Source organism: Homarus americanus, unplaced genomic scaffold (genome assembly GCF_018991925.1).
Source record: "Homarus americanus isolate GMGI-L3 unplaced genomic scaffold, GMGI_Hamer_2.0 scaffold18484, whole genome shotgun sequence".
NCBI classification, from domain to species: Eukaryota; Metazoa; Arthropoda; class Malacostraca; order Decapoda; family Nephropidae; genus Homarus; species Homarus americanus.
The window spans coordinates 6,188-33,307 of record NW_024718683.1 but is presented as its reverse complement, the minus strand read 5'-3'; the positions used below and the strand labels follow the sequence as shown (position 1 = coordinate 33,307).

Sequence of the window (27,120 nt, the reverse complement as noted above, 5' to 3'; positions counted from 1 at the left end):
CTTGTTACCTCAAAATACCATGTGCATTGGGTATGTGTGGCCTCCCTCACAGGTTCACTGTCAAATCTCTCATCTGGAAGTTTTTGACCAGAGAACTGGAAGAGAATTCTCTCTGGAGGAAAGAACTTCAGATGACCCTTACCTCTTAGCTCAGAGATCAGGTTATTTTGCTAGGAGGTGCCTTTTGCTTGGACCAGCATTAGTTGTGCAGAGAGGTGCTGGTAGCCTAAGGGATGGTCGTGCACCAACTAGTGTTTAATAAAGTCATCATACAAATTTATATTTGTTCATCATGTACTACAAATACACAATGTAAGTCCACTAAACCAAGGATAATTTAGGAAGGACATCCAAAGATTATTTCCATTAAAGTATGGGATAAATAAATCGTTAGTCATTAAAATTACCATCCAAGTTCACATTGGCTCTTGTGTTGTGAAGGTGTAAATATTAACTAACTCCTTGTAATTCTGCACTAATACACTTGTCACATACATACATACACACCATTGTTAAGTATTTTATCTAAGTGCCATACATATGGTGTATCTTGATATTTCTGTAATAAGTTGTACTTGACACAGGAGGAGACGTCTGGTCCTGCAGCAACACAGCACAGCACCTTATATCACGGCTCCTGTACAGAAGAAAACTTATCTACTGATTCTTGGCAGATTATGTTACCATTTGAGGTGAACTGAAGCCTTGATGTAATAGTGATTGAAGACTACAGTACAGGAGGAGAGAGAGTGTTATCTGGCATTGGTATTAAAATAGTTAGCAACTGTGTGTTAATAACTTACAGGGTTCAGTTTAACACAGATAGGCTCATCATATATTTTAATAAAGTACAGGTATCCCCCAAGATACTTACAGTATGTCCAATAAATGAACAATCATTATTACAAAAATATCAGTTTGACTTGACAAATTCCCCTCAGTCACAGGGTCAGTATAGCCCAGTGGTGCATTGGCACTATTGCAGAATGTTGGTTGTGTTTAATGTATTTATTATTTTACAAGAATTATATTGGTGAAAAACCCACCAGTTGACTGATTTTTCCCTCCCAGAACATAATACAAGAGTTGTACCATTCAATATGTTTTTTAACTTAGAACCCTTAGTGCTATACAGTATGTTAGAGGATACCTGTACATGTAAATTAATGTACAGTACTGTAGGTTCACCTGTTGGGGAAGTGAAGGCAGTGTTAATCACAAGGTTCAGTATACAGTACACTGCTCTTAATGGACCATCATGCTTGTGTGGATTAACCAAACACTACTTAACAAAGTTCATTTAAGTTGTAGTGGAAAAATAATTAATTTGCAGAACTTGACATGAAGTATTTATGAAAAATGATTCAATGTGTACATAATGTGAGGTGCCTGGTGGAAGAGTGATGTATGTGCCAAGACCACAAGCAAGGTTAAAGTTTGTTTACACTGTATCCCACCACACTTATAGTTTTATACTGTATATCCTCTGGCAACTGTTGAAACAAACATCTTGCTTGACCACTAACTCGCTTCCACCGAGTGCCTCATACATTTGTGTTTTTCACAACTGTATTGTACTATATTGTATTGTACTATATTATATTGTACTGTACTATATTGTATTGTACTGTACTATATTACTGTATATTGTATTGTACTTTACTATAATATATTGTACTGTACTATATTACTGTATATTGTATTGTACTTTACTATATTATATTGTACTGTACTATATTGTATTGTACTGTACTATATTGTATTGTACTGTACTGTATTGTATTGTACTGTACTATATTGTACTGTACTGTACTATATTGTATTGTACTGTACTATATTGTATTGTACTGTACTATATTGTACTGTACTGTACTATATTGTATTGTACCATACTGTACTATATTGTATTGTACTGTACTATATTGTATTGTATTGTACTATATTGTACTGTACTGTACTATATTGTATTGTACTATATTATATTGTACTGTACCATACTGTACTATATTGTATTGTACTGTACTATATTGTATTGTACTGCACTGTACTATATTGTATTGTACTGCACTGTACTATAATGTACTGTACTGTGTTTTATTGTACTGTATTGTACTATATTGTATTGTATTATATTATACTGTACTATATTGTACTGTACTGTGCTATATTGTACTGTACTATATTGTATTGTACTGTACTATATTCTATTGTACTGTACTATATTCTATTGTACTGTACTATATTATACTGTACTGTTCTATATTGTTTTGTAGTATATTGTATTGTGCTGTACTTTATTATACTGTACTATATTGTATTGTACTATATTCTATTGTAGTGTATTGTACTATGCTGTGCTGTACTATATTTTATTGTACTGTACTATACTGTATTTTATTGTACTGTTCTGTATTATACAGCCACTCCTTGACTTACGAGAGGGTTAGGGACCCAAATCCAGGTCGAAAATGCGAAGATACGTAGAAAATCTAAAATGGGCTTCTCTTTTTCTTCTCAGCACCACAAAACTCATTTTTTTTTTTTTTTTTTTTTATCCTCTTCGCCACTGATCGGCTTGTTAGCCGCTTGGGCGATCGGTCGACTCTTTTCCTTTATATTTTCACCAAAAGGTCGGCTCGCTAGCCGCCCGGGCGATCGGTCACGTCTCTGTCACGCACTGTTGGCAAATACTGGGCATGCACGGCTCCTGAATGTACCTGAACCCGCTCCAGTGTTGGTCAAGTCTTCTCTTGAAAGAGCTCACACTCGGTGCCGTCACAACACTCTCTGGTAGATTGTTCCAAGAGTTTACAACCCTCACTCCGAAAAAGTTTGCCCTCACGGTTTTCCGGACTTGCGGCTTCTTCAATCTTGAGCTGTGACCCCTTGTGGGGCGAGCGTCCGCCAGCTCCAAGTAAGGACACTCAACTGAGTAGTGCCCCCTGAGATGCTTATAAACCTCAACTAGGTCCCCCCTTGCCCGTCTGTAGTATAAGCTAGGCAAGTTCAGGCGCTCCAATCTCTCAGGGTAGCTGAGGTGCCGAAGTGCAGGCACCAGTTTGGTGGCCCTCCTTTGAACATTTTCAACCAACTGACAGTCCCTAGCATATCTCGGGGACCAGATGGGGTGACAGTACTCCAGATGGGGAAGCACTTCACTCCTGAAGATCGTCACGAGGGACGGACCGTCTAGATATCTGAACGACCTTCTTATAAGACCCAATAATTTATTTGCCTGATTTACCTTCTTCTCACAATGGCCCGAGAACTTCAGCTCATTGTCAACATACACACCTAGGTCCTTCTCACACACAGTCTCAACTAGTACATTTTCTTCATCCCGTTGGGACATATGGTACGCCTCCTTACCGTTGGTACGCCCCAGGTGCATCCTCTTACACTTCGTGACATTGAATCTCAGCAGCCATTCCTTCGACCATTCCTGGAGCCCACAGAGGTCCTTCTGCAGCTCTTCACAGTCCGCTTGGTTCTTAATTTCCCGAAATAACTTGGCGTCATCGGCAAACATTTGTATGGAGGAGTGTACAACGTCAGGCATATCATTTATGAAACAAACAAACAACAGCGGGCCCAATACACTACCCTGCGGTACCCCACTTGTTACAGGTACAGATGACGATTTCGTGCCATTAATCACCACACATTGCTTGCGGTCATGTAGAAAGTCTTCTATCCACGCTAGGACATTTCCCCGAATTCCGTACCCTTCCAGTTTGATTTTCAGCCTTTCGTGGGGTACACTGTCGAAAGCCTTGGCAAAATCTAGGTAAATATTGTCGATATTACCACCCCGTTCTAGAATATGGGTCCAAATATCCAATACCTTGAGCAATTGTGTCAAGCAAGAGCGCCCCGGCATAAAACCGTGTTGGCAATCTTTTACAAGGTTGTTTCGTAGTAGATGTTCCATCGCTGCATCTCTGATAATACTCTCAAGTACTTTACATATTATGCTGGTCAGGCTCACCGGTCTATAGTTGTTCGTGGAGTGCCTATCGCCCTTCTTGAAGATAGGACTCACATAAGCCACTTTCCATTCACTGGGGACCATTTGTTCATCCAGGCATTTACAAAACAGAATCTTCAGGGGCTCTGCAAGCTCGTTGCACAGCTCCCTTAGCACTCTAGGATGCACCATGTCAGGTCCAGGACTCTTATGGACCTTTAGCCTGGACAGTTTATTTCTAATACCCTCTTCTGTGAACACAATGTGGGTCAGTGCTGTGTCGAACCGTCTGTCCTCAAACGCAGGAAGGTTAGTTGCATCCTCTCTTGTGAACACTGAGGAAAAGAAGCTGTTCAATGCCTCAGCTTTATCCTGGTCAGAATCTGCGTAACTACCATCTTCAAGCCTCAGGTCTGATACTCCTACTCGCGTTTTCAATTTCGACTTTGCATAGCGGTAAAACGCCTTTGGGTTTGACTTGACCTCGCGTGCAACCAGCCTTTGGAACTCCTTTTCAGCCCTCCTACACTCTATCTTTGCTTGGTTTCTGGCTCTTGCATACATCCTCCTGTCTTGCTCATCGTTTGACCCAACCCACGTCTTGAATTTCTGGGTTTTCTTCTTAATTTTGTCGACCGCCGCATGGTTCATGTGTAGGGATCCCCTCGTATTCCTAGAAGCACTGGGTTTGGTCTTGGGTATATATTTATCGATCAAATGGGTCATTTTACTAGTTATGATATTCAGCGTAGTGTCTGCGTTCTTGTACCTTAATAAGTCAGGCCAGTTGATACCCCTCATCTCTTCCCTCATCCCATTGTAATTTCCCTTGTAATATTTGCACCTTGGCCTGGCCTTATCTTGAACTAGGTAACAGTTAAATCTGAATGACAACACTGTATGGTGACTGGTGCCAACTGGGGCAAGGTGTTCCAGTTTGGCCACCATACCCTCCTCGTTTGTTATGATGAGGTCAAGTGGCTTGGGTGTTTGCTCCCCTCTGTAATGTGTCGGGTCTCTCACATGTTGGAACAGAAAATTATCTCTCAGAGTTTCTACAAAAAGAGTAGCAGGATTATTCAAGTCATTCGGGGTTGACTCGTTTCTCCAGTCGATGTCGCCATAGTTAAAGTCCCCCATGATAAGGAGGTGGCTGGGGTTGAGCATCGCCGCATTGTTTATTAAGGTTCTTAAGTTCCTTTGATTTAGTGGGCCACAGTTCGGGGATCTGTAGATACACCCGACGATAAGTAAGTCCCCTCCCTTTAATTTAATTTTACACCACTTGGACTCTTCAAAAACATCCTCTCCCTGTACCCTCGCCTGGCTGGCTCTAAGGTCTTGCCTAGCGTAGATAACCACACCCCTCCTGCAGGATTCTTGAGTTAGGTTCGTAAATGAGTCATATCCAGCAATACTGAACTCACATTCCTCTGGGTCGATTCTCCTGTTCTTGTACAACAGTTCTACAACTCCTACAATATCTGGTTGGTGTACTCTTAGTAGTGTTTCAAACTCCTCCCTCTTATCAAGGAACGTGTGGTATTAGTGTACATGACATTCAAGCCAGAATTTGTTCTCGGTAACGTCTCTGCTCTTAGTAATAAACCCGCTCCACCCACATTCTCAGAAGCTGCAGCATTTGCTAAGTACACTGTATTTTGCAGGGTGTGGTTAAAAATGTCATTGTTTACACGGCGCTCGTTCCCTCCTGTCCGGTAGGCTGAGCCGGTGCCGCCTCCCGGGTGGGGGGTTGAGTGGGTGGAGGGTGCACTGCTGCCCCCTGGCCCTGTGTCGGCACACTTGTTTCCACTACCCTCCCCCTGAGTATAACCCATGTGCACCTGTCCCCGTTCCTTCTCGACTCCTCCCTCTTCTGCTTCAAGTCCAGCAGGAGCTTCTTGTGCTGTTCCCTCTGCATTACCGTGCGGTCTGGGTGAATAAATACATCTCGAAATGCCTCGCTCCTTGCTAAGTTTTTTGCCTGCCGGATAACTTGCCATTTTTCCTCCTCACTCCCTAGTGTGATCCTGAGGGGGCGAGGCTTTGCCCCCTGCTTTTGTCCCAGTCTCCTCACATCCTGAGGGGTTGCTGGAATCTTCAGAACCTCTGTGCAAATATTTTGAAACAGCACCTTGTCGTGTGTTTCCTTACTCACAGTTCCCTCTGCCTGGCTCTCTGGGACTCCAAAAACTATTACATTGTTCCTGCGCTGGAGCCGTTCCTGGTGTTCCTCCTCTCCCCTAACAGTAGGTCCGTTAATTTTCATTTCTTCGACACACTTTTTCAGAGTCCCAATCTGCTGTAGAACCTGTACTGATTCTGCATTACTCTCCGCCCCCCCCACCCGTGGCCCTCCTAATACGTCAGCATAGCTCCTCTTAGCAACCACCTCCATTCTATTAGCTACTTCCTCAGTCTTAGCAAGGATCTCTTTCTCAACTTGCTCCAGTTTGTCAACCAGCAGGGCTCCTGCTTCATCTATTTTCGTCCCTAGAGAACTCGTTCCCTTATGGATTGCAATCGCTTCATTCACCTTGACTATGCAGCCAGAGCAATACCAGCAACAGCCATCATGCTTTACGGCAGTTAGTAACTTCCTAAACGCTGCATTAGTTAGGCCTGCATCCTCCATATCCGACGTCTCCCTGCAGTAATCACATATCAAACTCATGGTTGTTGTTGTTGTGGGGGGGGGGTGCAGACTGTGTATAAATCTACACCTATTTCAAAGAAAATAAAGAGAGAAAAAGTACTTAGCTACTCTCTGTTGCCTATGGAGTTGTCGTCTGCGACTGCGTACACTGTATCTCCCTGTGAATGGTGTATTGTAGGCACAGTTTCAGTCCTTGAGAAAGCACACAATCAACATAAGATTTAAAGTCTCTGTGGCACCTATGACACGACTTGGTTTCAGCTGGCACGGTGCCTTTCCAGCTTGCTTGCTAGTGAGCGCTCACTTTAAGTTATTTACAACTTCAGCGGTCACTGATGACACTATGAACTATCACTGTGTACACTGTATCTCCCTGTGAGTGGTGTATTATAAACACAGATTCAGTCCTTGAGCAAGCACACAAACAAAATAAAATTTAAAGTCTCTGTGGCACCTATGACACGAATAGGCTGGCAGTTGTCCTTACCAGCTCGATTGCCAATATGTATTCACTTTAAGTTATTATAGTCTCTTCTGCATTCACTGATGACAACTATGAACTGATTTAACTGAAGGCACAGTACTACACTCCCTGGTTGGCCTTTATCACAGCCGTGACCACAACACCCTAAAAAATAAAATAAAATAAAAGCTTTGTCATGTGGCAGTGATTGTGTGGTTATAGGCCTGTGACCCTGGCTGCACCTCCAACTCGGTGGAAATTGAGTTTTCAAAAATACAATCGTGTCTAGCATGAAAAGTCCGACATCGATTTACACTTTCACCTCACTAAGACGATCTTGACGAACTTATGTAATCACTGTCCAATTTCTGCCGCTCTACATCGAAGGCCCGGATGCCGAACACGCTTTGTTACAGAGACGCAACACGACCCGCCCGCCTGGTCTTAAAAGAGCTCACACTCGGTGCCGTCACAACACTCTCTGCCAACCATTTTGAAGGGAATTACAAACGAAAATTGTGTCAGTACACAGCGCAATCACTAAAGTCGGGACTCGAAAATATGTAATTTGAAAAAAAATTTGGTATGACCGAGGCGGTTGTATGTCCAGTAGGTCGTAATTCGAGGAGTAGCTGTATATTGTAGCCTTGAAGTGTACCAACTATATAGTCCTTGGTACCAGAATTGTGCATTTTATGTACCAAGGCTATATAGTCTTGCATGCCTAGAAGTGCTCATTTTGTGTACCTACAGTAGACTGTATAGCCTGGTGCACTTTTACTAATACTACTTTTTTTTCTTCACCTTTATAGTTTTTTGTTTCACTTCAGTTAATTAAATTATTATTATTAAAGTAGTTTTGAAGAAGATTACAGGGGGCCCCCAATTTACGAACAGGTTCCGTTCCTTGTGACATTCTTTTTCGGATTTGTACTTAGGTCGGAACACGCGCCATGAGCATACCATACTTACAGAACAATGTTTAAAATCACACTATATCACAGCCTAAGTCCTTATATACATCTAAAATCAATTAATTTAAGACAAAAGCGAAATAGATTGACAATACAGTAAATGAAAGTAAAAAATATCATTTGATGATATATTGTAAATTTCATGTTTAACACCGTTCATATCGGCGGGGACTCCCTGTACTTTCTACAAGTTTTAATTTTTACATAGTAACAGTGCAGTACTTTGTCTTAAGTAATATTTTCATATACTTTCTCCCCCACTGGCTAAAATGGACCTGAATTGAGCTGGACCTGCAGTGAACTGGACTGTAATTACTATCTGGTATTTTATTTAATATTTTCTGGTACTTTTAATATTAGAAAGGTTCTACAGATATCCCTCAGTTTATAAAAGTTTTGTTCCTGAGAAACCTTTAGTAAATCACATAAATTTTTCCATAGACTCCCATTATAAAAGCCAAGATACTTTTCTGCGATGAAAATACTTCCCCCAAATGATGTACTGTACACAATGATTATAAGCCACTATAGGAGGAGCTCTACTGATGAATGAGTTATGTTCTGGAGGTTTGTTTGTGAGTCCAACTTTACTCTTGTAGATGTACAGTACAGTGGCCTGTAAGTTCACCTTTGAAGCTCCAATTTGTTTTCTTAAAACTAAGAGTCGTCTTATACAACGGGTATACAATGTCGATCTCTAAATACACTCCACCACTAGCATCAGATTTTCACTTTGCTGTACCGGCAGGTCTCGGTCACATAATTTCCAGCACTCGTAAATAAGTTTTACCTAACTGTAGCATTTTTCCAGAAGAGTAAATGTTACTGAACTCTGCTTAAGTTTAGTGTTTACACTAGTCACATTATGGGTGTCCCTACACACACCGACACCTTTCAAAATATCTTTCGATGTTAACTGCGATTTTTTACAAACAAACGTTACTGGGGCAATAACTTGTAATATTTGTTGTTAAATTTAAAAAAAAAATGCCGTTATTGTATATTGATATAATGCTCCAGCATATTTATAAATGTTTACATGAATGTGGTGTAAAGTTGTTAACAAGACAGGCACCTGGGAACAGCTGGCTGGGCTGCAGCAGCTCGGTCAGTGAATGTCACTAGATTTATCGGCAAAATTGCTAAATACAAAAAAATCTGGAGAAATACCATTACATATAAGACGTTATCTAACACGAGAATTGTTAACAATGGCTTTGATAAATGCCAAAAAAACTGTCACAGGTGGCATTAAAGGTAGACGGCGTAAACAACGCTAAACTGGCAACTAGGAGGTCAACATATGAATGACCACTATCTCTGTTGTACAGTAGTCAGTATACTGCACATTATGTTCACACAGACTCAAGTACTAAGTACCATAGAATGTTGATGCACAGCTGGCACAAAATTAATGGTCACTTTCCTATCTGTATACAACTGTTAGTACAGTGTATTTCCATATAATTCAATGAACAAATAATTGATGGGTCTTATCCCACAAAGGGTAGGTTAAGACAATATGAAACTCATCTTAATTGTGAAGTTAAACAGATTATAAGGATCGTCAGTTCATTTTCCTTCAGAATTATCAGTGAAAATTATTTTTGGATCACCTCTGGCTTATTTAACCTTAAGATTAACCACCCTAACCTTACCTAACTTACTTAGTGTTAAGGTGCTTAATCATCAGGTGATATTAATTGGGGGCTAATCTTCATGTGATCTTTGGTTTCTCTATCAAGCTCCTCAGATCAGCCATCACACCAGACCAGGACCAGGACCTGGACGAGAGAAGGAATACTGTAGTCTACCTTGCAGTATGTTATTGAGTTAGTTACTTTACAGTAGAAGTAAGTGGCCACACCAGTATTTAACAGATTATTTAACTATGTTGAGTTTTGGTGTTGCTGTGTTATTTGAACCTTTCTATAGATTTGTAAACTGACTAATGACTTTAGACGGTGTTTAAGATTAGGTTTCTAACAGTTAAAACTGTGGTTAAGTTGTGTGGAAGTGAGACAATGACTTAGCACTATGCTGAAGGTGTTTAAAAGTGAGAAAGTGACTTATAGTGAAGTTTGTAGAAGTGAGGATATTAGTTTAAAAAATTGTGTATGGGAGAAAATGACTAATTACCTTCATGAGATTTAGAGTATAGTTTAATTTTTATACAAGAAGTTGGAGGTCAATACTGTAGGCGTAATATTTTTTAGGGATTAAAATTCTTCCTTTTCCGTGGATCATTTACAGTGAAAGGTACAGTGCAGAGTGAGAGAAGGCTGGTTGTATATTATGGTTGAGAGAGGAAAGGCTGTACTGTACTAAGTTAATGGATAGGGAAGACTGCCGGACGTATGACTGACGAGTATTACAGTAAAGGAGGGAAGCTGTTGAGTGTATGACTTAAGATAATACAGTACTGAAGTTGTATGAGCAAGAGAAAAGGCTGGTGATGTGAATTAAAACTGTGCTGAAATAATGTATAATTGAGGGAAACTTGACTAGAATGTAAGATTTACTGTACTGAAGCAGATAAAGAGTGAGGGAGGACTGTAGACTAGACTGAAGTTTTATACAAGTGAAGGAAGGATTTGTATTACTTAATCTGCACTGGATTTCTTTCTTTCTTTCGTTTCTTCCACATCCTAGGTTAGGTTTTATTTCATCAGAGCCAACCATAAAGAGAGTCATCTATTAACTGCAGCTGACCCCACCATAGTTTCATCTATCAACTGCAGCTGACCCCAACATGAAGGACATTTCATCTATCAACTGGAATCAACTGCATCTGAACCCCTTTCCCCTACCCCTTTAGAGCGGGGGTCAGAAGTCTCTTCTGGGAAGTACCTTACTCTCGGAGCATTATAACTCTGGGTTTATGGCTCGGACATTTCTGTATCTGGGATAAGGAGCTTCCTGGAGGAGGCGACTGGCCCTAGGAGCAGCAATTGCTGTATCTAGGTGTCAGCGTTAGGCTGCTTAGGTTCCCTTTTTTTTTTAAGGATCTTCAGGCGAGCCTCTTCAAGGATACACTGAATCCTAGGACAAGGAGAGCCGGTCCTGAAGAAGATTGGTACCATTTTTTTTATCCTTTTGAGCTGGGGTCAGGGGGCTTCTTCCTAGAGGTGATTGGCTTTTGGACCAGCATGCTTGTTTGTCCAGTGGTTCCAGGAGTCAGGATCCTCTTGGGGGAGAACCTTGGCCCTCGGACCTGGCGTGAGCCAGGTTCAGGGACTCCCCTTTTTTTCTCATCTTAGGCTCTGTCTAAGGTGTCCTCTCAGTTCATAGTGGCTGGGGCACTGAAAACAGTTTGCCTCACCTTATGAATCAGTGAAGGGCACCTAAGACTTCTTCCACAGGAGCTGTTTTATCTCCTGTCTTAGAAATCCATTGATTTCTAAGATCAGAGATAAAAACACACTAGTGTGAAAGAAGAAATCCATTGATTTCTAAGATCAGAGATAAAAACACACTAGTGTGAAAGAAGTCTTAGGTGTTCTTCACTGATTCATAAGGTGAGATGAACTGTTTTCAGTGCCCCAGTCACTAGGAACCTAGGGAGGTCACCCTAAGGCCAAGCCTAATTCCAAGATGAGGGACTATGTCCCTCAGCCTTAGGGGGGTGGGAGAACTCCCTCCTCCTTGGAGAGGGGGGGGGGAGAACCCCCTCCTCCTTGGAGAGGGGGGGGAAGAACCCCCTCCTCCTTGGAGAGGGGGGAGAACCCCCTCCTCCTTGGAAATCATAGCATGTACTGGAAGTATAAATAAAAGTTATATTGAAATTTTAAAGTTTTATTTAAAACCATTTTACAAAATAATTTGTGTGGGGAGGTCCTCCTTCCAAGGGGAGGGGGTCAGCCTCTTCCCCCCCCCTTCCAGGGGATGGAGGAGTCCTCCTCCCTCTCCCCTTCCAGGTGGAGGGGGTCAGCCTCCTCCCCCCCCCTTCCAGGGGATGGAGGAGTCCTCCCTCTCCCCTTCCAGGGGGAGGGTGGGTCCTCCTCCGCCCCTTCCAGGGGAGGTGGGTCCCTTCTCCCCCCCTTCCCATGAGGTGGAATCCTCCCCCCACCCCCCTAAGGCTGAGGGACATAGTCCCTCATCTTGGAATTAGGCTTGGCCTTAGGGTGACCTCCCTAGGTTCCTAGTGACTGGAGCACTGAAAACAGTTCATCTCGCCTTATGAATCAGTGAAGAACACCTAAGACTTCTTTCACACAAGTGTGTTTTTATCTCTGATCTTAGAAATCAATGGATTTCTAAGACAGGAGATAAAACAGCTCCTGTGGAAGAAGTCTTAGGTGCCCTTCACAGATTCATAAGGTGAGGCAAACTGTTTTCAGTGCCCCAGCCACTATGAACTGAGAGGACACCTTAGACAGAGCCTAAGATGAGAAAAAAAGGGGAGTCCCTGAACCTGGCTCACGCCAGGTCCGAGGGCCAAGGTTCTCCCCCAAGAGGATCCTGACTCCTGGAACCACTGGACAAACAAGCATGCTGGTCCAAAAGCCAATCACCTCTAGGAAGAAGCCCCCTGACCCCAGCTCAAAAGGATAAAAAAAATGGTACCAATCTTCTTCAGGACCGGCTCTCCTTGTCCTAGGATTCAGTGTATCCTTGAAGAGGCTCGCCTGAAGATCCTTAAAAAAAAAAGGGAACCTAAGCAGCCTAACGCTGACACCTAGATACAGCAATTGCTGCTCCTAGGGCCAGTCGCCTCCTCCAGGAAGCTCCTTATCCCAGATACAGAAATGTCCGAGCCATAAACCCAGAGTTATAATGCTCCGAGAGTAAGGTACTTCCCAGAAGAGACTTCTGACCCCCGCTCTAAAGGGGTAGGGGAAAGGGGTTCAGATGCAGTTGATTCCAGTTGATAGATGAAATGTCCTTCATGTTGGGGTCAGCTGCAGTTAATAGATGACTCTCTTTATGGTTGGCTCTGATGAAATAAAACCTAACCTAGGATGTGGAAGAAACGAAAGAAAGAAAGAAATCCAGTGCAGATTAAGTAATACAAATCCCTCCTTCACTTGTATAAAACTTCAGTCTAGTCTACAGTCCTCCCTCACTCTTTATCTGCTTCAGTACAGTAAATCTTACATTCTAGTCAAGTTTCTCTCAATTATACATTATTTCAGCACAGTTTTAATTCACATCACCAGCCTTTTCTCTTGCTCATACAACTTCAGTACTGTATTATCTTAAGTCATACACTCAACAGCTTTCCCTCCTTTACTGTAATACTCATCAGTCAAATGTCCGGCAGTCTTCCCTATCCATTAACTTAGTACAGTACAGCCTTTCCTCTCTCAACTTTAATATACAACCAGCCTTCTCTCACTCTGTACTGTACCTTTCACTGTAAATGATCCACGGAAAAGCAAGAATTTTAATCCCTAAAAAGTATTAAGCCTACAGTATTGAACCTCCAACTTCTTGTATAAAAATTAAACTATACTCTAAATCTCATGAAGTTAATTAGTCATTTTCTCCCATACACAATTTTTTTTAACTAATATCCTTACTTCTACAAACTTCACTAAAAGTCACTTTCTCACTTTTAAACACTTTCAGCATAGTGCTAAGTCATTGTCTCACTTCCACACAACTTAACCACAGTTTTAACTGTTAGAAACCTAATCTTAAACACCGTCTAAAGTCATTAGTCAGTTTACAAATCTATAGAAAGGTTCAAATAACACAGCAACACCAAAACTCAACATAGTTAAATAATCTGTTAAGTACTGGTGTGGTCACTTACTTCTACTGTAGAGTAACTAACTCAATAACATACTGTAAGGTAGACCACAGTGTTCCTTCTCTCGTACAGGTCCTGGTCTGGTGTGATGGCTGATCTGAGGAGCTTAATAGAGAAACCAAAGATCACCTGAAGATTAGGCCCCCAACTTATATCACCTGATGATTAAGCACCTTAACACTAACTGGTGGGGTAAGTAAGTTTCTTAAGGTTAAATAAGCCAGAGAGGATAATCATCAGGTGATCCAAAAATAATTTTCACTGATAATTCTGAAGGAAAATGAACTGATGATCCTTATAATCTGTTTAACTTCACAATTAAGATGAGTTTCATATTGTCTTAACCTACTCTTTGTGGGATAAGACCCATCAATTATTTGTTCACTGAATATCTATATGGAAATACACTGTACTAACAGTTGTACTGTACACAGATAGGAAAGTGACCATTAATTATGTGTCAGCTGTGCATCAACATTCTATGGTACTTAGCACTTGAGTCTGTGTGAACATAATGTACAGTATTACTGTACAACAGAGAGTGGTCATTCATATGTTGACCTCCTAGTTGCCAATTTAGTGTTGTTTTTGCCGTCTACCTTTAATGCCACTTGTGACAGTTTTTTGGCATTTATCCAAGCCATTGTTAACAATTATCTCATGTTAGATAACGTATTATATGTAATGGGATTTCTCTACATTTTTTTTTTGTATTTAGCAACTTTGCCGAGCTGCTGCAGGCCAGCCAGCTGTTCCCAGGTGCCTGTCTTGTTAACAACTTTACACCACATTCATGTAAACATTTATAAAATCCTGGAGCATTATATCAATATACAATAGCAGCATTTTTTTTAAATTTAACAACAAATATTACAAGTAACAACCCCAGTAACGTTTGTTTGTAAGAAATCGCAGCTAACACAGAAAGATATTTTAATATTTTGAAAGGTGTCGGTGTGTGTAGGGACACCCATAATGTGACTAGTGTAAACACTGAACTTAAGCCGAGTTCAGTAACAGTTACCCTTCTGGATAAATGCTAGTTAGGTAAAACTTGTTTTTTACGAGTGCTGGAAATTAAGTGACCGAGACCTGCCGGTACAGCAAAGTGAAATTCTGATGCTAGTGGTGTAGCGTATTTAGAGATCGACATTGTATACGCGTTGTATAAGACGACTCCTGGTTTTAAACAAACAAATTGGAGCTTCAAAGGTCAACTTGCAGTCCACTGTACTGTACATCTACATGAGTAAAGTTGGACTCACAAACAAACCTCAAGAACATAACTCATTCATCAGTAGAGGAGCTTCTATAGTGGCTTATAATCATTGTGTAAAGTACATCATTTGGGGGAAGTATTTTCATCGCAGAAAAGTATCTTGGCTTTTATAATGGGAGTCTATGGAAAAATTTATGTAATTTACTAAAGGTTTCTCAAGAACAGAACTTTTATAAACTGAGGGATGTCTGTAGAACCTTTCTAGTATTTAAAGTACCAGAAAATATTAAGTAAAATACCAGATAGTAATTACGGTCCAGTTAACTTCAGGTCTAGTTCACTGCAGGTCCAGCTCAATTCAGGTCCAGCTCAATTCAGGTCCATTTTAGCCAGTGGGGGAGAAAGTATATGAAAATATTACTTGAGATAAAGTACTGCATTGTTACTATGTAAAAATTAAAACTTGTACAAAGTACAGGGAGTCCCCGACTTATAAACGCCCGATATGAACAGTGTTAAACTTGAAATTTACAATATTTCATCAGATGACATGTTTTACTTTCATTTACTGTATTGTCAATCTATTTCTTTTTTGTCTTAAATTAAATGATTTCAGATGTATATAAGGACTTAGGCTATGATATAGTGGGATTTTAAACATTGTTCTGTAAGTACGGTATGCTCCTAGCATGCAATCCGACTAAGAATGTCGTCAGGAATGGCACCCATTCCTAACCTGGGGACCCCCTGTAATCTCCTTCAAAACTACTTTAGTAATACAGGCTGTAGTTTAATTAACTGAAGTGAAACATAAAAGTAGAAAGGTAAAATAAACAGTAGTATTTGTAAATTATCATAACTGATAAACAATGTAATACTGCTTTGAAAATGAAGCTAAAAGTTATTAATAAACTTAAAAGATAATTAATATATATGAGACTGAGAAACACTAATGTAGCTACAATACATATTGGGTTAATTTAGAGTTGAGTTTCAGTGATAACTAATCTTCATATTTCTTGTGGCACACCTGGGCTGGAATATCAGCTCAGTTCAGCTCAGGTGTTAATGATTTTATGCTTTTACTGTATGTACACTAAAAACAAACAAACATGCAAACACACACACCAAGTTAAAGATTTAATTATGACTGTAGTGTAGAGGATCATGAAACAGTAGATAAGTCTGATAAAGAACAAGATAAATTAAAGCAACAAATAACATGACATCAACAATCAGTGTAAAGTATTAAATAACTTATAGGAAATAGTTACGTCAACACCCACAGTGATAGTGTGGCAGCTGGGGCTAACACAACATGTCATGAGAGAACAATAGCAAATAAACAAATACAGCTTCATTACAGGAGAAGACAGAGTAAGAAATGTGGTGTACTTTGTATAAGAGTTGTTCATCACTAATGTAGCTTTAAGTATTATTGTACTAGTAACCCAGAGAGAAACTGGTGTTGGTACAGGAATGACACAAGTCTAGTTAATAAGACTGGACTATTGGGTGCTGCACAGGTGGACACACAACAGCCAGACATCAGAGTCCTGGGGTTAAGAAGATGTGTTCCACGGTGAATTTTTTCTACCAGGTATCAACCACCATTCAGAAAGGACAGGCCTGTGGTGTACTACTGTACTGTATGTTAAGGAGCACCTGACAGTAACCAGTAATGATGAGCTAAATAAAATTATACAATCTGAATCTATTTGATGTGAACTAAAAGCATAAAACAAAAGCAAGGTGACAGTAGGTTTGTGTTATAAGGCTGACTCGGTCTCACAGGGGGAAGTGGCAGACTCCATAGTCAACCAGAACACAAGCTCTCATTATGAGACAGTGGATTGGTGACTCTTACCACACAAACTGGAGGAGAATTCTTTGACCTCCTTCAAGACTCATTCCTCACACAACACAAGACAGGACCCACCAGAGAAAAAACCTTCTGTATATACTGTACTGTACTCTTGACAACTGAGGTGGAGTCACAAGGTCCATGTTGGGGAAAAACTAACTCTGACCCACAACCACTACACACACTTGCTTTATGTCAACTCAATATATGCACTGTGTCTGTAAACTCTAAGGGATGCCTTCTTCCAACACCTGACTGATCAATGCATCACACAGTTTCATGGAGAGAATATCCTGCTTAACAAATTTTTTCATTTTCCTTGAAATGGTAACAGACTACATGGATCAAGGCTTACCAGTGGATGTGTTGTACAGTTTTGGTCATAATTTTGCTCCCATGGTGAAACAGTCTCTGAACTGACTTACCCTGAGTATCGTCTGATGTGGGTGTGCTAATTTATCTCATTTGGGATCGAGCAAACTTTTGACCGCTAGTGTAAGTGGATTTCTCTAGGGCGCTTGACAAAGTCCCACATTCACAGGTAGTCTCTAAAATCCAACCACATGGCATCACAAACAAAATTTTGAAGTGGATTAACAACTGATTCAAACACAGGACACAAAGGGTGGTCATAAATGGTGTACAATCAGAATGGAAGAAGGTTCTCAGTGGTGTAGCACAAGGATCTACCATTGAATCCATCCTGTTTAAGATATACAGTAAAACCTCGTTAAGGTGGACCCAACTGAGGCGGATATTGCTTGAGCTGGACAAAATTGTTTGCTCCAAAAGAATTAAAAAATTAAAATAAACAAGACATCAGCATGTGGGACACAGGTGCCTAAGAGTTATCAACTGTTGTTTTGGGGAATAATATTTCACTCACTCTAGTAATGATACAATGTTTCTTATTATGTTATCATAGGTAAATATATGGTTTATATAATTTGTTTATCACTGTTTTCAAATTATACTACAAGATACTGTATGTATTTCTCCTATACGTACTGTATTTCAATCATAAGCCTGGCAACAGGAGCCAGGAAGCGAGTGAGTGACTAGTTAGTGTCGTCTGTAACTCTCCTCACTCCCTGCTATATTTCACTGGATTTATTATTATTATTAGTGTTTACTGACATAATAGTGCTTAACAGTAATTAATTATGGCATTGTAGCCAGGTTAGACTCATTACTGTAACCACCAGGCTACTGGGCCAAGCTGTGAGGTGTTACATGGTTGTTTTTCAACTCGTATTTTCGGATAGATATAAGTAACTTTCCTCATCTTATTTTTACTCTACTACACGCACACACCATCCTACATACATAATGTGAAAATGTAAAAGAAATAATTGTCCTAAGGGCAAACACATATATGGAATTGACAGTTCTTTCTACACGAGTTAGGGGAAAACAGTCAGTGTGTGTGTGTGTGTGTGTGTGTTGGGGAGCGCGTTGCTAGGGAATCACCGTCCCAGCTGATCTTCGTTACTATGGTGAAACAGGGAGTGTATGCAAAGGAGACTGTGTTTTAAACTTTCATTTGGCTTTTATTTACTTTTCTGGCAATACAATACAGTAAGTTTTGTTAGTAATATTCCTCACATTTCCTGGTACTGTATATATAAGAAAACTATGGCTACAGGTGGAATATGCAAAAGTTATTTCCTAAAATACAGTACTACTGTATTTTTTTATATCATTAAAGTTTTTGAACATTTAGTATATTCACCGTAGGCTGAAGCACCATTCATATTTTTTTCATTATTACTGAAAAATTAAACAATAAACACCGCCTCTAAGAAAGTGTTTAGTACCCATAAGGGTGGTGAGGTTAAGCCGATGGCCGTATCAGTGAACTAAAAGTAAGTGTACAGTACTTTGTGTACATTACTTTTTAAAATTAATTTTGATTAGAAAACTTGTATAGTATTTCCTTCATAAAAATTGGAGACGTTGGTGTCGTACGTACTGTTTTTTGTTTAAAATGGCGTCTTTTGGGAAAAATTGACTCTAAGGTGGACAACCTATAATCCCTTCCTCAATTAGTCTGCCTTAGAGAGGTTTTACTGTACATAAATGATATAGATGAAAATATATAGAGCCATATTGTCAAGTTTGCAGATGACATGGAAATACCTGTATTTAAGAAGGTAACAATCATGACCATTTGCAGCCATGCAAAAAGACCTTCACAAGGTGTTCAAATGGTCTTGAGACTGGTAAAATATTTTTAACAATGCAAAATGTAAGACTGTGTGTAGGATACAACCCAAATCCCCACTATTCTGTTAATAACACTTTCCTGGATACTTTCAATAAAGTGAAAGATCTTGGTATTGTGATAGATCAATCACTGAAGGCAGTGGTCTAAGTGGGGGCAACAGTGACAAAAGCCAACCAACAATTGGGAATTATAAAGCACACCTTCTAACAGGCAAATGCTCCTTCAATTGTACAAATATCACGTACGTCCCAGTCTGGATTACTGTACACGGTACAGGCACGGAAACCCTCCCTCCAGAAAAACCTAACGTCCTTAGAAAGGTTCAACACAGTGACTAAGATGATTCTTGATTTATGTCATCTTGATTATCCAAATATATTGAGGGCCTTGGGGTTAACAACCCTTCTGACAAGACACAACAGGGCACAACTCATAGACATTCAAACTCTTGAAAAGGATGGAAAACATGAATCTGGGTCATGTCATGCACCACCAAAATAATGGGACATGACTCTAAGCTTGGCAACTTATCATACAGAATAAAAATAACCCAAGACAAGACTATCAAGAACGATGGAAGGATCCTACATAGACCACTGGCCTCCTTTCCTCACCCTGACCACCTCTAGTGGGTGGCCATTAAGGCAAATAAAGTAAATATTTATTTATCATCTAAATTAAGTCATTTTGAGACAAGTTTCAGCAATAACTAATCTTCAGATTTGTTGTGTCACATCTTGTGTTACACAACTGCTTGTATGGTTTTACTTGACAAAACAAACACCTTCACACTAAAACAGTCAAACATTTATACAAAACACACACACACTTTTAAACAAATACAAGTAACGTACATATATACAAACAAACTCTCTTAAATAAATACACATGCTCACAAACACATTCACATAAATGTCCACTTTTAGATGAATACACTACTGTAAATTTGTTTAATTAATTCAAGGGTCATAATTAACACTAATTAATGAAAATTTTGCATACCAAATCCAGATCCTTAATCAGTATTTAAAACAGTAGAGTACAGTATAGTACAGTACAGCGCCTCTGATGTATTTGAACCAAATCTACATCATGAACTCATGTGCCCAAACACAAGATAAGGGTAATACTGTACGCTTAAATAATAAAGCTGCTCCATATTGTTGAAAAATTTTATTTAAATGTGAATTAAAACTAATGGGTAGAGTGTATTTAATGTTTTAAATACTGTAGTACAGTACTGTACACAACTGCATGTAAACACAAGTACAAGTTGGGTATCCTTTATCCTAAATGCTTGGGGCTTTAGGGGTCGGATTTGGGATATTTTTTTGAACACCTGTACTGTATACAGAACCTGTATCATGGAGTAGCTCACCCAGCAAGGATGGGGATTAAGTCTATGCACAAGATTCATTTACCCATACCGTATATACTCATTTATAAGTCTACCTCGTGTATAGGTCGACCCTGATTTTTTGACCAAGAAATCATTAATTTATTATATGCCTCATTTATAGGTCGACCCAAGTTTTTGAGGGCAATGTAACAGCAAAACCTTCACTAAAAACACTCATGTCCTATAAACTGAGGGTCGCCATGTCTGAAACACCGAGAGCCGAAGGCAAATTGTTTACCATTATTATGACACTTTACACTGAAACACGGGTAGTTTCAGTGAAAATATTGTATATTTCCATTCAATTATTTATTCAAGTCAATTAGGAGGGAATATTATTGTAATATAACAGTTTTTTAACTGAAAACCATTCAAAAAGCGATTATGGTAACATCTTTTGAACGAAAGAAGTTGAAAGTCTTTTGTTTTCGTCATGTATTTTATCCTATTTTACAATGAAATACATCACGTTTCAGCAAAACTACTATTTATTTCTGAGAATATATTCATTCAGGCACAGTTAAGGTAAAATATACATGTGATGTAACAGTTTTTTAACTGAAAACGATTCGAAAAACACGTGTACCGTCTAGCTGATACTCAACAGATGGTGGTGGTGCGTCGTGATCGTTGTAAACAATATGAGGTTGAGGTGGATTACCGGGTACTATATCAAGTGTGAAATATCAAAAAGGTTTTTATTACCGGTACTTTTTGTAGATCAATGGGTACTGTGATGCCGTATAAGATAAGTTAGCCTGTGCTAAGAACTTCAACATAGACTACTGAAAGCACATTGTAAGGCAAGTTAGCCTATTGTAAGTTGGTGAGCTTCATCTGCTGAAGGCACTGCACAGGTTTTCTTTACTAATTGGTACATATTTTACATTTCCATTGTTTACTGGCAGTAAATGGTAAATATTTTTCAAGTCTAAAGCTAAAAGTTGCTCCTCAAGTTGCTCCTCGCCCTTCCCATCATGCACGGATTCAACCTAACAAAACTATTACCCATGTATAGGACGACACCCAACTTTTTTGCCTAAAAATTTGGTCTTAAAAACTCGAACTACACACGAGTACATACGGTATATTTCATTTACATTATTATGGTCATACAGTATACTGTATATTCTGCGTGTAGTTTTATGAAACATAATTTAATAATTTTGGGTATAAAATATATGATAAGCTGTACTACACTAAAGACCCAGAAAGGTAAGCAATCACTACCATCTGTTTGGCATCACCATGACGCCTGACTCTGAGGCACTAAGCAGCCTGTGTCTTACCCCTTTTCATTACACATACAGTACATACTTACCCTACTATAAATTATGATATACTATACCATATTCAGTGTACAGAATTATCTACCATAAATTAAGTATAATGAAATAGACTTTCGGATTTCACAGCATTTCAGATTTGGTAATTTCAGATTCGAGAAACCCAACCTGTAGTTGACTCAGCTGTACACCTAATAAGAACAACATGATGTGAATTAACAGTAGGTAAGTCTCACCTCCAACATGTCAGCAGTGTTTCATCAGTGGCGTCATATATGAGTCTGTCCCTCAGGTCAGCAGTGTTTCATCAGTGGTGTCATATACTGTCCCTCAGGTCAGCAGTGTTTCATCAGTGGCATCATATACTGTCCCTCAGGTCAGCAGTGTTTCATCAGTGGTGTCATATACTGTCCCTCAGGTCAGCAGTGTTTCATCAGTGGCATCATATACTGTCCCTCAGGTCAGCAGTGTTTCATCAGTGGTGTCATATACGTCAACAGTGTTGTTGGTCCTTGTAGCTTCCTGGAAATACAACCAATAACTATATAATACACAACACTTATTATATTATAGGCTGGGCTTATTTAACCAATATCTGGCTGAATAACCACCAGTTATTTGACCAATATCTGGCTGACACAATGAAAAACCTGTTCATATGACACTTAAACCAAGTGTCTATGGGCTTTGTACACAACAAAATTTAATTTTTACCAGAAATATTGAGCCAAAAATTCTTGAATGTTGGTGCAAAAATTTTGGTATCGGTTTATCCCCAGTGCAAGCATTTTATATAGATGTATTCAAGCTTCCCTTGTGACCTAAATGCTGAAAATATAAGGTAAGCTTTTTGGAGTTACTATAGGGTGCGGTCTACAAGATATTTAGGTTAAGTTAGTTTAGGTTAGACTAGATAGCACACTATAGCAGCACCAGCTTTCTATAGTAGGTATTAGTCCCGGACTATATTATGACTGCTAGGTTAAGTAAGGTTTGTTTGGTGTTTTAACCCCACATTTTCCCTCATCTTCAAACCCTGCCCAGTCAGTGTCTACTTTGGAAGAAATCACTGTTGTTGCTAGTGCACCATAGATGTTGGCAGACGGCTAACACCAGAAGAAGTTGTTTGATTTCGTTCATTGTTTCCACAGATGTTCTTTGGATGATAAGTATATAATAAATATGATACAACAATGTATAGAACCAAACCTAACCAACCTTACCTAAGTTCCTAGCTGGGGCAGAGAAAATTAACTTTGATATCTGCTACCAATGAAAGCAACTATCTTGAAGTGGCACATGAAAGTACGATTGGTTGTTGCAGTGAAACACAGTGTACAGTATTTCTTCTTCACTGTCAGTTCTGGTGAACACTTTCACGTCTTGCCAACTAGTCAACGTATTCCTACACAAGCATAGATAACTTGTGATATGATGCTGAACACAACACGTTAAGGACTGCATTGAAAAACAGGGGATTCTTAGGAATTTTATATTTGCAATCAATAATTTAGACAATCCTAAGACGCTTTTCTTCTACGACGTTTCCCTCACAAACGTCTTATAAAATTATGACGTCACAGAGAAGTGCCTTAGGCTTGTCTAAACTATTAACCGCGAAGATAAATTCCTAAGATTCCCTGTTGTCTGAAAGTAATAATTTGGTATTTTTGTATAAGTTCACACAACTTTCCTACCCCAAATCTATTATCATATTCGAAAAAGACGTCTAATTTTAAGATAATTTTCTTCTATTACATTACCGTCGCACACGTATTATAACGGAGATAGTGCATCCCAAATATTTTTATATTTTCTTCCATTATCGCCTACCTGACTTCCCACTCAGTATGTTCCCTTCATAAATCGTCAGGCTCATGCGTTCCCGACCTTTCCATACACGTATCGCAGCAAATCAAAAGCGTTTTTTTTTCCAACAATTAAAATGATTTGTGGTTTAATTCCAGGTATTTTTTGCCTAATCAGATTCATTTGTGATTTTGAGTCCCTCATATTTCGAAATTCAAATTCATTTCCGACCATGGAAGTCTGCGATGGGTGTCACTTCAATTATATGGAGTTAATTGCGCAATTTTGAAAGAATAACAAACACACAAGCTATAGCACTTTTTTAGATCTGGTGGTGTTCTCCCGACCTCAGTAAAGTGTTTTAAGTGTAAGATCGAATGTAAATATCAAGACCAATCTAGTTGGCATTGGAGTAAATCCGACGACGAACCAGAACCAGGCCAATAAGGTAAGAAATGTGATTCCATCATATGGTGAGAGTTAGGTTATGTTAGGTCTGGTTATTTTGGTAGGTATATATATATATATATATATATATATATATATATATATATATATATATATATATATATATATATATATATATATATATATATATATATATATTATTAGCCATGATTTTTGTCGGAAAACACCCCACCCAACACCCCCGATAACTTAAAAAAAATAAACAAATAAAAGGGGGGGGGGATTTCCGATGGAAATCAAGGTCAAAACGCAAATAAATACACTAGAAAATTTTTTTTTTTTACTTTCTAACAGAGTTGTGTACACTACTACAAACTTACCGATAATTTACCAATGTATCTCTACCTTATAATGTGATGGACAACAGAAATATGGCGACGTATCATGAATTTTTATATAAAAAAAGATACATCACAGTATGTCGCCACCTGTACCTGGCGACCCAACACAATGAACTAAATTAACCATTAACTACACTTTGTATCACCTTTATGAGATACCAACAACTACTCGGTGTTGTCAATTTGATATATCTGATATAATATTATTAATAAATGTCTTACCGACGGCTCAGGAGGTTGTTTCCGGGACTGTCAAGTTGTTGTATCCATATCAAATGTCCGCCATTTTGGTTCCCTGTCCCAACCCTCGCAGCAAGTCATACATATTCTTCAGCCTTTTATATCCTCAACCTGGAATATTTATATATACAGTATTTTACATCTACGAAGAAAAAATATATATTCGTGAGAAAATACTATTTGTTTTATTTAATAGTATAGTTTTATACCAGCAATAATAATGTTATTGTTTGACAACGAAGTCATACCTGTCCGAACACCTTCAGCCACGACCAACAGTACAATAATCAAGATTTTTTTTTTAAATAATTACCGCTTTGACATGCAAGTACAGATGCCTTATAAATACTGTCCAAGTATCTCTACACGCGCCCAACCAGATGTATGAACGAGATTACTTGACAGAGACACAGTAAAATGTAACTGTGGTTTATGTAGCATCATAACCACCCGGGCCGGGCTGGCAGGGCGGCGCGACATTATGTCAGACTATCTGTGAGATAATGTCTTCATAGAAATAAAATACTGTACAAATAAATATTCTTATACCCTAACCGCCCCCCGCCAGTGTGTAACCCTATCCTAACCTAAGACAAAAGACAATAATAAAGGAACCTAAAGAACCAAACCTGAAATCTAAAGATCAGGAAAAAAACATTAGATTTTTATGGTGAAACGCTTTTTTTTGTCGTTACCTAACCTATAAAAGATCATATTTGAGATTAAGTGAGATAAACCACGCCTAAATAATGAGTTTTAGATTAACAAATAAACAAAATAAGTCAAAAGATAGTCAAAATAATGCCATATTACTCACCATGAAATTCCTTCTCACCAGCATCACACAGGGGTCCCACCTTCTCCTTTAAGGCCACATAACACTTACACACAATTATACTCCAAATGGCCTCAAAAATTGATAAAAAATTATGTGAAATATCACTTATAAGTATGTTAAGTCAGATTCTATTAGGTTCTATGCATTAGTCGTTTCCATTTTTGTGTTTAAAAATGTAGTGGATTTCTCCCCTACAAACACTGGTTGTCGCTGAGTAGCCGACCCCGCGAATTCCCCAGTGTATGCCTCGTGGTCTGGGTCAACCAGCGCCGCCATACATCACGGAGGTCAACTACTAAGCCACGCCTACCTCCGCTATTTAAGACCTGACCTCGTGGTGACCTCTCTCTCTTTTCTACCTACACCAACCAGCCAGCAACACCTCCTCCTCCTGCCTGGCGGTCCTCGCTCCCGCCGGCGAGCATGGCGACCCACAAGCTGGTCCTTCTCTGAGCACCCTCACCAACCAGCTCTCTCTACATCACGCTTGTAACCATGCTGCCTTCCCAGCACCAAGCTGCATTGTACATCCAACACAACATGTATACAGAGAGCACATTGTGAGTTTCCTTTCTCCATCCCATCCTGAGTGTGAACCCAACAACCCGTACCCCACAATAGAAAAAATATAACCAATTCGGATAATGTCTTCTGGTGGTCACCCTCTTCTACACCTTAACCAACCGTTTTTCCAATTTAGTTTACCATCAACAACAATCTCAAGAAATTTAGTATTTTGTTCACGTTTGAGGGCTGTATTACCAAGGTACATGGGGTCCAGATATGGGGGGTAAATTTTTCTTGTGAAAGATAACAAATGGGCTTTTTTCGAGGTTTAAGGGAAGTTTATTATATAATACACAATTCCTGACTTTAATCAATTCACTGTTCAGTTACTCCTTCAACACAACTAAGAAGTTTAAAACATCCTCCTCCACAAACATCTTCCTCCTCACACCAAACAGAAGAAGAAGAATTGAAAGATTACATGGAAGGGCGTCGGATTTTTGCTGGAGTGGACTATATCATCTAACTCATTACTATATAAAAAAAAACATAATTACCAAACAGTCAGCAGGACACAGGAAGCACGTCCTCTCATCCTCACGACAGCAACTCAATTAGATTGTTAGAAGGGAGGGAAAGTGACAACCACGAACTGCAACGTCCACCCAAAACATCTACCTGGCAGCTGCTGTAATGTTACAGAAAATGATTCTATAATATAAAATAGAAAACGTACTTTTTATGGGTTAACTAGTATAGTTTAGATAACCCATACAAATTAACATGATTTACTATATATATATATATATATATATATATATATATATATATATATATATATATATATATATATATATATATATATATATATATATTAAATGCAGTCATTTTCCCCTAAATTCCCACTTGTAAGTTGTAACATGTGTATTTGTGGCTGCATTTGTGATAACATCCCATTTAGTGTTGTTAAATAAACGTAATGTAACAACAGTACTAGTGAAACAATTTCTTTTAAGTTTTATTCTGCATAAAAACATAAAAATTGATTTATAACAAGCTTATTCTAAGCACTGCCTTCCATTTATGTCTAATTAGTTTTATCTTGCC

General features: G+C 39.1%; 2 long non-coding RNA genes across 2 annotated transcripts; both read right to left on the bottom strand.

Moving 5' to 3' along the window:
- Nucleotides 1-506: 506 nt before the first annotated feature.
- On the bottom strand, nt 507-24,751 carry LOC121859810. Its single transcript, XR_006087727.1, has 3 exons — nt 24,651-24,751; nt 22,047-22,332; nt 507-637 (listed from the first exon to the last, which is right to left on the bottom strand). It is a non-coding gene; the product is annotated as an uncharacterized LOC121859810 (long non-coding RNA).
- LOC121859811 lies at nt 12,701-19,323 on the bottom strand. The gene is made up of 2 exons (XR_006087728.1): nt 15,334-19,323; nt 12,701-13,920 (listed from the first exon to the last, which is right to left on the bottom strand). It is a non-coding gene; the product is annotated as an uncharacterized LOC121859811 (long non-coding RNA).
- Nucleotides 24,752-27,120: the final 2,369 nt, after the last annotated feature.